This window comes from Bombina bombina, chromosome 5, assembly GCF_027579735.1.
Source record: "Bombina bombina isolate aBomBom1 chromosome 5, aBomBom1.pri, whole genome shotgun sequence".
Taxonomy (NCBI): domain Eukaryota; kingdom Metazoa; phylum Chordata; class Amphibia; order Anura; family Bombinatoridae; genus Bombina; species Bombina bombina.
In genome coordinates, this window is record NC_069503.1 from 559,302,773 (window position 1) to 559,315,117 (window position 12,345).

The 12,345-nt window shown below is 33.2% G+C and overlaps 1 protein-coding gene across 1 annotated transcript in view; it reads right to left on the reverse strand.

Moving 5' to 3' along the window:
- The window catches only part of CTNND2 (catenin delta 2), a 1,648,910-nt gene that overhangs the window by 966,267 nt on the left and 670,298 nt on the right, over positions 1-12,345 (reverse strand). The gene's annotated exons all lie outside the window — the stretch shown is intronic.

Below are 12,345 nucleotides of genomic sequence, written 5' to 3' on the forward strand. Positions count from 1 at the left end.
GATTGTTTGAAATGAATCTCTTATATTTCAAAACTATTGTGATAGTTGATACAAATTTTAAAATAAGTTGAATAGTGGTATGATGGACATACTGACCATGCATGTTTTTTATTATAATTACTGTTAAAGTAGGTATTTTTATTTTATTTATTTATTTTTTTCAATCAATGATTGTGCAGAATTTTCTACTTATGGGAGATTTGTAACTTCAATTAGTAAAAACAATGCAGAAATTTATTTTCCCATAGAAGAATATAGCCACAACTTATATCTTCTCTAACAGCATTTTAACTATTCTTACACTGTAAATTGTGAAATTGTAAGGTTTCAAGGTTCACCCGCCCCCCATTAATATAATATAGCTGTTAAAATCTTGTCAGAAGTTTACTGAACAGGATTTGCCTTTGCTGAATAATGGAATAATAATAAAAAAAAAACTTAATTTTGTTTTCCAAATCAGTTTAAAAAAAAAATAATGATAACAATTTGTTAGTGTAGATTATTTTTTAACAAAAAACTTCATAATATTTCTATTACTGTAAAGTGCAACACAGGATTCTTTATATCAAAAACAGTATATATTAAAATCTTAATTACTGGATTTCTGAATTCACAAAAACCTGTACATCAGATCTCAATAGATCTCAATCTCAACAAATAAGAAGGAACATCAAACATTAATATCTCATTCACAAAAACATGCTTGCTGGAAGAAAATAGGTGTAAAAAGATGTGGCCGTATTTCATGCAAATCTCCATTATATATATCCATGGCTATTGTATATATGTATGTCAATTATATGCTTGGCCATTAATAACGAACTATACAATACTGACAAAGAGGTATTTAATGAATCTAAAGCATATATTCATATGTCCATCCAAAATGTAATTGTTATTGGCTGTTTCAGCGTGTATTGTACATAGCCGTTTGAAATCAAACTGTTTTGGAATACATTGAAAAGGCCAGTTTTACATTTTATCAAGTTCCTTTAGTACTTTAGGGTCTGAAATCTGGTGCAAAGAATAAAGAAAATGGATTGTTATCACTGAGAACAAGATTCTTATATTAAGACCTTTTTTCAGAGAGATAAAAAAACAATAGAATTTCGGGTCCGAAAAACAATTAAAAAAGTAAGTGGACGTCATAAACATAATATAATAAGTAATAAGTAAGTGGACCTCATAAACATAATATAATAAGTAATAAGTAAGTGGACCTCATAAATATAATATGATAAGTAATAAGTAAGTGGACCTCATACACATAATATAATAAGTAAGTGGACGTCATAAACATAATATAATAAGTAATAAGTAAGTGGACCTCATACACATAATATAATAAGTAAGTGGACGTCATAAATATAATATAATAAGTAATAAGTAAGTGGACCTCATACACATACAGGGAGTGCAGAATTATTAGGCAAATTAGTATTTTGACCCCATTATCCTCTTTATGCATGTTGTCTTACTCCAAGCTGTATAGGCTCGAAAGCCTACTACCAATTAAGCATATTAGGTGATGTGCATCTCTGTAATGAGAAGGGGTGTGGTCAAATGACATCAACACCCTATATCAGGTGTGCATAATTATTAGGCAACTTCCTTTCCTTTGGCAAAATGGGTCAAAAGAAGGACTTGACAGGCTCAGAAAAGTAAAAAATAGTGAGATATCTTGCAGAGGGATGCAGCACTCTTAAAATTGCAAAGCTTCTGAAGCGTGATCATCGAACAATCAAGCGTTTCATTCAAAATAGTCAACAGGGTCGCAAGAAGCGTGTGGAAAAACCAAGGAGCAAAATAACTGCCCATGAACTGAGAAAAGTCAAGCGTGCAGCTGCCAAGATGCCACTTGCCACCAGTTTGGCCATATTTCAGAGCTGCAACATCACTGGAGTGCCCAAAAGCACAAGGTGTGCAATACTCAGAGACATGGCCAAGGTAAGAAAGGCTGAAAGACGACCACCACTGAACAAGACACACAAGCTGAAACGTCAAGACTGGGCCAAGAAATATCTCAAGACTGATTTTTCTAAGGTTTTATGGACTGATGAAATGAGAGTGAGTCTTGATGGGCCAGATGGATGGGCCCGTGGCTGGATTGGTAAAGGGCAGAGAGCTCCAGTCCGACTCAGACGCCAGCAAGGTGGAGGTGGAGTACTGGTTTGGGCTGGTATCATCAAAGATGAGCTTGTGGGGCCTTTTCGGGTTGAGGATGGAGTCAAGCTCAACTCCCAGTCCTACTGCCAGTTTCTGGAAGACACCTTCTTCAAGCAGTGGTACAGGAAGAAGTCTGCATCCTTCAAGAAAAACATGATTTTCATGCAGGACAATGCTCCATCACACGCGTCCAAGTACTCCACAGCATAGCTGGCAAGAAAGGGTATAAAAGAAGAAAATCTAATGACATTGCCTCCTTGTTCACCTGATCTGAACCCCATTGAGAACCTGTGGTCCATCATCAAATGTGAGATTTACAAGGAGGGAAAACAGTACACCTCTCTGAACATTGTCTGGGAGGCTGTGGTTGCTGCTGCACGCAATGTTGATGGTGAACAGATCAAAACACTGACAGAATCCATGGATGGCAGGCTTTTGAGTGTCCTTGCAAAGAAAGGTGGCTATATTGGTCACTGATTTGTTTTTGTTTTGTTTTTGAATGTCAGAAATGTATATTTGTGAATGTTGAGATGTTATATTGGTTTCACTGGTAAAAATAAATAATTGAAATGGGTATATATTTGTTTTTTGTTAAGTTGCCTAATAATTATGCACAGTAATAGTCACCTGCACACACAGATATCCCCCTAAAATAGCTATAACTAAAAACAAACTAAAAACTACTTCCAAAACTATTCAGCTTTGATATTAATGAGTTTTTTGGGTTCATTGAGAACATGGTTGTTGTTCAATAATAAAATTAATCCTCAAAAATACAACTTGCCTAATAATTCTGCACTCCCTGTAATATAATAAGTAAGTGGACGTCATAAATATAATATAATAAGTAATAAGTAAGTGGACCTCATACACATAATATAATAAGTAAGTGGACGTCATAAATATAATATAATAAGTAATAAGTAAGTGGACCTCATACACATAATATAATAAGTAATAAGTAAGTGGACGTCATAAACATAATATAATAAGTAATAAGTAAGTAGACGTCATAAACATAATATAATAAGTAATAAGTAAGTGGACGTCATAAACATAATATAATAAGTAATAAGTAAGTGGACGTCATAAACATAATATAATAAGTAATAAGTAAGTGGACCTCATAAACATAATATAATAATTAATAAGTAAGTGGACCTCATAAACATAATATAATAAGTAATAAGTAACTGGACCTCATAAACATAATATAATAAGTAAGTGGACCTCATAAATATAATATAATAAGTAATAAGTAAGTGGACCTCATAAATATAATATAATAAGTAATAAGTAAGTGGACCTCATAAATATAATATAATAAGTAATAAGTAAGTGGACCTCATACACATAATATAATAAGTAAGTGGACATCATAAACATAATATAATAAGTAATAAGTAAGTGGACCTCATACACATAATATAATAAGTAAGTGGACGTCATAAATATAATATAATAAGTAATAAGTAAGTGGACCTCATACACATAATATAATAAGTAAGTGGACCTCATAAATATAATATAATAAGTAATAAGTAAGTGGACCTCATACACATAATATAATAAGTAAGTGGACGTCATAAATATAATATAATAAGTAATAAGTAAGTGGACGTCATAAACATAATATAATAATTAATAAGTAAGTGGACCTCATACACATAATATAATAAGTAAGTGGACGTCATAAATATAATATAATAAGTAATAAGTAAGTGGACCTCATACACATAATATAATAAGTAAGTGGACCTCATAAATATAATATAATAAGTAATAAGTAAGTGAACCTCATACACATAATATAATAAGTAAATGGACGTCATAAACATAATATAATAAGTAATAAGTAAGTGGACGTCATAAACATAATATAATAAGTAATAAGTAAGTGGACCTCATAAACATAATATAATAAGTAATAAGTAAGTGGACCTCATAAACATAATATAATAAGTAATAAGTAAGTGGACCTTATAAACATAATATAATAAGTAATAAGTAAGTGGACCTCATAAATATAATATAATAAGTAATAATTAAGTGGACCTCATAAATATAATATAATAAGTAAGTGGACCTCATAAATATAATATAATAAGTAATAAGTAAGTGGACCTCATACACATAATATAATAAGTAAGTGGACCTCCTACACATAATATAGTAAGTAATAAGTAAGTGGACGTCATAAACATAATATAATAAGTAATAAGTAAGTGGACCTCATAAACATAATATAATAAGTAATAAGTAAGTGGACCTCATAAACATAATATAATAAGTAATAAGTAAGTGGACCTCATACACATAATATAATAAGTAAGTGGACGTCATAAACATAATATAATAAGTAATAAGTAAGTGGACCTCATACACATAATATAATAAGTAAGTGGACGTCATAAATATAATATAATAAGTAATAAGTAAGTGGACCTCATACACATAATATAATAAGTAAGTGGACGTCATAAATATAATATAATAAGTAATAAGTAAGTGGACCTCATACACATAATATAATAAGTAAGTGGACGTCATAAATATAATATAATAAGTAATAAGTAAGTGGACCTCATACACATAATATAATAAGTAAGTGGACGTCATAAATATAATATAATAAGTAATAAGTAAGTGGACCTCATACACATAATATAATAAGTAAGTGGACGTCATAAATATAATATAATAAGTAATAATTAAGTGGACCTCATAAATATAATATAATAAGTAAGTGGACGTCATAAATATAATATAATAAGTAATAAGTAAGTGGACCTCATACACATAATATAATAAGTAAGTGGACGTCATAAACATAATATAATAAGTAATAAGTAAGTGGACGTCATAAACATAATATAATAAGTAATAAGTAAGTGGACCTCATAAACATAATATAATAAGTAATAAGTAAGTGGACCTCATAAACATAATATAATAAGTAATAAGTAACTGGACCTCATAAACATAATATAATAAGTAATAAGTAAGTGGACCTCATAAATATAATATAATAAGTAATAATTAAGTGGACCTCATAAATATAATATAATAAGTAGTAAGTAAGTGGACCTCATAAATATAATATAATAAGTAATAATTAAGTGGACCTCATTCACATAATATAATAAGTAAGTGGACCTCCTACACATAATATAATAAGTAATAAGTAAGTGGACCTCCTACACATAATATAATAAGTAATAAGTAAGTGGACCTCCTACACATAATATAATAAGTAATAAGTAAGTGGACCTCATACACATAATATAATAAGTAATAAGTAAGTGGACCTCATACACATAATATAATAAGTAAGTGGACCTCACAAACATAATATAATAAGTAATAAGTGGACCTCACAAATATAATATAATAAGTAATAAGTAAGTGGACCTCACAAACATAATATAATAAATAATAAGTAAGTGGACCTCATAAACAATAAAACAATTTTGTTGGGGGAGGGGCATATAAAAGAGCAGTAAAAAAATGTTAAAACATCAATTTCGATATAAAATGTTGGGGGTTTTGTGTATACAAACTAGAGTGATTGCCATGTGAACTAATTTGTGTAAATCAAATCTGATTGGCTGAGGGGCAAGTCTGCACTGTCTACTTTTTTGCCCACTTAAAACCGTTTCCCTGCCTTGCTTCATGGAACTGTAAACGGTGAAATTCTAGACAATTTTTTAAAATGTTATTCTTTTATCATTATGTGTATAACTTATTATTTTTGCAGTCTGTATTCAACACAGTTGTGTGCACATCTGAGTACACTGTCCCTTTAACTTGAGCTTTAATACAGCCCAGTGTAACTAACTTGTAAAGGAGTTGTTCAAATTCAGAGCTGATTAGTTTTCATTAAAAACAAACAAACAAACAAACAAACATCTTTGTTGAGTATACACAGCACAAAGCCAGTTGCAAAAAAATCAATAGGACTTTCATTTATAACTAATGCAATTTGCAGCCAAAAGATTCATTGTACATCAGACCCAATACTAGGAAACAAGAAAACGGTCTTTCTTGGTATTTTTTGTAGGATGAGAGCCTTTATATTCACAGAATAATTGCTACACTATGAATAATTAAACCTATTACAAGTTCTAGTATTTTTGATGAACATTAAGACACTTTGCACATTGTCATATAAGATCGTATACAGCACACTGAGGGCTGATATTAAATACATCAAATCTGCAAAACATTTTTAGGCCTTACCTTTAAACTCCCTGTTGTGGATTTATAACTTGTTATAAAGCAAATAGTTTTGAGGTAAACTGTTGTACCTCATGGGCAATTGTATGGATTTAGTGAAATTGCTAAAACTTGATTTAATTACCATCTGGCTTCTCTGTTGAAATTATATTAAAAATAAATATGAAAAATGGGAATATCAGGTTGGTAATACAGTGAATTATTTATCAACTATTGTACTAGTGCCAGAAATAAAATTGTTTTATCTGTTTGTTATAAAACCTATGTATTAAATGTGTGCATTATGTAGTACCAAACGGAGAGCAATTATTTCAGCTGAGTAATGTATATCATAAATATAATATTAAATTATCAATAAAAATATAGTATACATAAATACAAAAAACAGCATATGGCAAGGGAAAAAAGTACAAGTGGTGTGCAAACATTAGCATGGTCGCAAAGTTGAAATATCTCACCCCCGCTAACTTGTGCTTATATTACAAGTTGAAAGTAAACATGACCACTCAAGCACAAAATAATTTGCGCTTGTCAGGTTAGAATGACTGAAGTCTTATATATGTCTGTATATACCTATATATAGTCATATTGTTACTGTTGTTACTTTAGAAGTGTCACTTTCCATATTGTATTGCACTTCGTTACTTTTATGGTGTGTTTCAGCTACGCCGTGTCAGGTAGCCATGGTGACGGACTGAGCATGCGCATGAGTGTGGTCAGGACGCCGGGTGACTTCAGGTGCAGCGGTGTGGATAGTTGGTGTTAGGTATTTAACAAGCAAGGTATGTATATTTTTTATGGTCTGAGGATGGGGTTAAAATCCCCGAAACGTCACCTTATGGCATAATAAAGCATTGATTGTTATATATGTTTAAGACCTGGTGAGTGCTCTTTACTCTGGATTTTATTCATATAGATATATATTTTACAAAAACTACATCAGATATATATGGAAACATATATTTAAAATAAATAGAATATTTTCTTCAATGTGAAAAGCATTGGAACGTAAAATATTCATAGCTACCTTCAGATTTGAGCAGTTGGTCTAACGCAGAGTTGAGTTAGAGCGCGCAAGCGATAAGTGTTAGCTTTTTTTTGTTTGTATGCTCCATTGAAGTCCATGTGGAGAAGAAGTTAATGGAATCATGATATCAAAAGTGCTCAAATTAGCTTTCGCTCACACGTAAACATTTTATTTTCAACTGGGTGTGTTAAAAGTTTACTACTGGTGGTGTTTACGCATGAGCGAAAGTGCTAATTAGCACGCCACTTGTAGACTAGCCCACAGTGTTATAAAATCAGAGTGCAATACTAAACTGGTATAAAAGTATAATAACTTAATTGTCTAATAGTATGACGTCATTATCTGAGTATTTTGTATCATTATATAAAAGATATAGACAGATAGAGTTTGCAGGGGGGTTAGCTAGAATTTTAAGAGGAACAAAAGACAGCAAATGTTTTTAATATTATTGTGATACAAAATGCATAATTATGCCTTTTAAAGCAACCGTGCAATATGCTTTCATTATTTATTTTCCCTTGTTTTACTGAAAAAACAGAAAGTGCACATGGCGGAATTCACAAGCCTTGCTTTGCCACATACATAGCCCTAGTTTGTTATCTTATTATTTCTGCCGAAGCCAAACATTAGGTGTTTGTTATTACAAATACAGTGGCAAGCCCTGTCATCGCAACAAAAAGGACAATCCACAATGGGGCCCATTTATCAAGTTCCGAACGGAGCTTGTGGGCCCGTGTTTCAGGCGAGTCTTCAGACTCGCCAGAAACACCAGTTATGAAGCTGCGGTCTAAAGACTGCTGCTCCATAACCCTGTCCGCCTGAGCATGCGGACAGGAATCACCGGAATTCAACCCAATCGAGTACGATCGGGTTGATTGACACCACCTGCTGGCGGCCGATTGGGGGCTCTTGTGAGGGGGCTCTTGTGAGCTGCTGGTGCAATGCTGAATACGGAAAGCGTATTGCTCTCCGCATTCAGCGAGGTCTTGCGGACCTGATCCTTACTGTCGGAATAGGTCCGCAAGACCTTTGTTAAATAGGCCCCTAAATATCCTTAAAAGTCTCACATCCATAAAGAAGGTGGGAATGGTGAACATGCGGCCTCCAAGTCCGGCAAGTGGTGAGTGGAGTTTGACCTTTGATAAACAATTGCAGCAAGCAAGGGAGTCTAATCACAATCCTTTAGAAAACATTATGATCTGAGGTAGCTACAAAATCATTAAACTTTTTGAAAGAATTGTGATTGACCCCAAAATGTTAATTTGTTCTAGTAGCATTCAGACTCTGATATGTAAATCTATTAGAAAACTGCAGAAAAAAGTTGTAATTACAAGTTGATTACTGTTCCTTTAAATGAATGTAAATTTTGATGCTAAAGTGTCCGGTTTTTAAAAATTCAATTAAGGCACTTTAATTCATCAAAATTTACATTTCACTCGTGTTGTGAAAAAATACCTTTTAATCTTGACAGCCACTCCAGCTTACCCCGCCAGTGGTAAAGCCTCTTCCTGGGTCTAAAATGAGGAATCTGTCTTCCTCCAATCACGGTGTTGAATCAGACACTGATTCCCCCAGGGGGTAGCCGTGATTGGAGGATGACCCATCCATCATTTCTGACGTCAGGAATGGCTTGCGACAACCGGGGGAAGCTGGAGCAGCTGTCAGGTTTAAAAGGTAAGTATTTTTTCATAACGAGTGAAATGTAAATTTTGATGAATTAAAGTGCCCCTGTTTTTAATCAAATTTTTAAAAACCGGACACTTTTGCATCAAAACTAACATTCACTTTAAGGGGAGCTTTAGGAACTTAGTGTTAGATATAAACATTTGACTCTGAGAGCAATAAACCTAACACTAAAGATAGCTAATGAAAAGCATTAAAAACACATTTGCACTTACTCAATGCACCATTATTACTGTGTTCCGTTTGTTCTCACAGCCATCTAAGAGGTCAAACCTCAATAATTGTATTTGTTCTTTGAACCATTGAGGTTAACAACTAGAGACCAGTATCAGCAAGTATATCACCTAAGATAGCAATTGATTTATTTCTCTTCTTAAGATCAAATCATTTTAAAACTACATTCCTAATGCATGTCAGCAGCAGCTTAAAAATACTTTATTGAATTAAACATGCAAGGTAATAATAGTATAAGAACAAAAATAACCATTATACATAGGAAATTAAAATAGTAAATTAAAGGGACATAATACTCATATGCTAATTCACTTGAGAGTGGTGCAGCATAACAGTAAAAATCACTTGAACATCTCTGTGCAAAAAAAAGGAAGATATTTTACCTAACAATTTCTTCAGCTCACCAGAGTAAGTGCTCTGGTAATAATTATACTTCAGCTGCTGTCCAATCGGCAAAAGTCTTTTTACATTGGGGTGTGAATATTTAGGTAATTTGAGGTAAAATATTTTCTTTTTTTACATAGATATGTTCAGGTGATATTTTCTAGTCAGTTTTTTACAGCTATGCTGCATCGCTTTCAAATGCTTCAATATTTGGGTATCATGCCCAATTAACTTAAAGGGACAGTCTACACCAGATTTGTTATTGTTTAAAAAGATAGATAATCCCTTTATTACCCATTCCCTAGTTTTGCATAACCAACACAGTTATATAAATACACTTTTTAACTCTGTGATTACCTTGTATCTAAGCCTCTGCAAACTGTTGGCTCACTGGGTCTCCACGTGCATGAGCACAGTGTTATCTGTATGTCACACATGAACTAACAACCTCTAGTGGTGAAAAACTGTTAAAATGCCCTGAGAGAAGAGGCAACCTTCAAGGGCTTAGAAATTTGCATATGAACCTCCTAGGTTTAGCTTTCAACTAAGAATACCAAGAGAACAAAGCAAAATTGGTGATAAAAGTAAATTGCAAAATTGTTTAAAATTACATTCTCTATCTGAATCATGAAAGTTTATTTTGGACTAGAATGTCCCTTTAAAAACACCAATGACTTGAGAAAAGGTATAACCAATGTCATGCAATCTATTATCAAAACAGATTGAAAATATTTATAGCTAATGCAACTCTTATGAATGGAAAATGTGTAAATCTGTATAGTTTAACCAATTTACAATGAAAAAATTAAATCAATCTCTTTTTATTATTTCACAGCCAAGTTATTAATTTATTTTTTCTCAGTGCAGGTGTCCATTTTGAATAATTATGCTGTAAAAAGAAATCACGTGTTAATAATATGATACATTTATTTTTCATAGGGCTGTGCATTCGTCTAATTCGGCAGCAAACAAATGCTAAATATGGCGGCCGGCAGTGGCATTCTGTAATTTTCGGAGCCTGATTTCTTTTTGTAAAAGTGCACTAAGATCTGTGCAAATCCATATTTAGATTTGTACAGCCGTTATATTTGGCATTTGTTTGCTGCCAAATTAAACAAATGGACGTCTCTAGTCTGTCAGATACAACATTTTTTTATAAAGTATGTTAAAATTGACTTTCCATATTTATTTTTAATCTGTATTTCAAGATGATAAGAATAATGAATAAATTATCATTTCAATGTCTCTCTTGTGCTAACACCTATCTCAAACCCTTAGAAATACCTGAGACATTCATATACACTTAACCAATCCCTCTCATAAGTTTATGAGACTCCAGTTAGTGCTTCAGAGAAAGGATTCCATATTTAATGATTACAACTGTTATTATCAATTTAATAAAATACACTATTTTACCTTCTATTTAGACTGTTATTACTATACGGAGAAATCATTAGACAAAAAAAAAAAGATAGAGGCTCCAGTATTGCATTTGCCCTTTTTTTAAAAAAAAAAAAACCTATGCTACCAATTCTTAAAAAAATAAAATAAAATTGTATTATTTACAATGTGGATACATAATATCTGCTGATGAGAGCTAATGAGTTTGAAAACGGTTGTCCAGAAGAGGATTTTGTTCTCTGGTGCATAGGTAACAATGTATATAAAATACTTCTGGGGAAAAGAAGGGCGCGATCCGATATATGGCGCAGGTTTCGGCGCAAGCATGGAAACCTGCGCCGCCCGTAGTTTCAGCTTGCACAGCGAGCTATCTCATATACGGCGCCGGCAGTTGCTAAAGTGCCGTAAGTCTGACAAACTAGCGATGTCCAGAAATCTGCGTAAGTACAAATTTCTGGAGTTGCCAGTGACACTTTAGAAACTGCCGCCGCTTAAAAAAACTTACTAAAGTATACAATCTGCCGTTACTGTCTAACACGCCTACCAAAAATAACCCGACATGTATACCCCTCTATCCACAATCCTCCCTCTCAATCCTAACAATAAATATATTAACCCCTAAACCGCCACTCCCGGACCCCGCCGCCAGCTACATTAACTATATTAACCCCTAATGTGAGCCCCCTACCCCGCCGCCACCTACATTAACTATATTACCCCCTAATATGATCCCCCTACACTGTCGCCACCTATTTTAACTATATTAACCCCTAATGTGAGCCCCCTACCCCACTGCCACCTATTTTAACTACATTACCCCCTAATCTAATCCCCCTAAACCGCCGCCACCTATATTAAAATTATTAACCCCTAATCTAATCCCCCTACACCGCCGCCACCTATAATAAATGTATTACCCCCAAAAATACTAAAATGTCCCTACCCTAAACTAAATTACAAATAGCCCTGAAAAGGGCCTTTTGCGGGGCATTGCCCCAAAGTAATCAGCTCTATTACCAGCCCTTAAAAGGGCCTTTTGCGGGGCATTGCCCCAAAGTAATCAGCTCTTTTACCTGTAATCTGACCCCCCTACACCGCTGCCACCTATATGAAATATATTGACCCCTAATCTAATCCCCCTACACCGCCGCCACCTATATTAAACCTAATTATATTAGGGTTAATATAGTTAATATAGTTATTATATTATATAT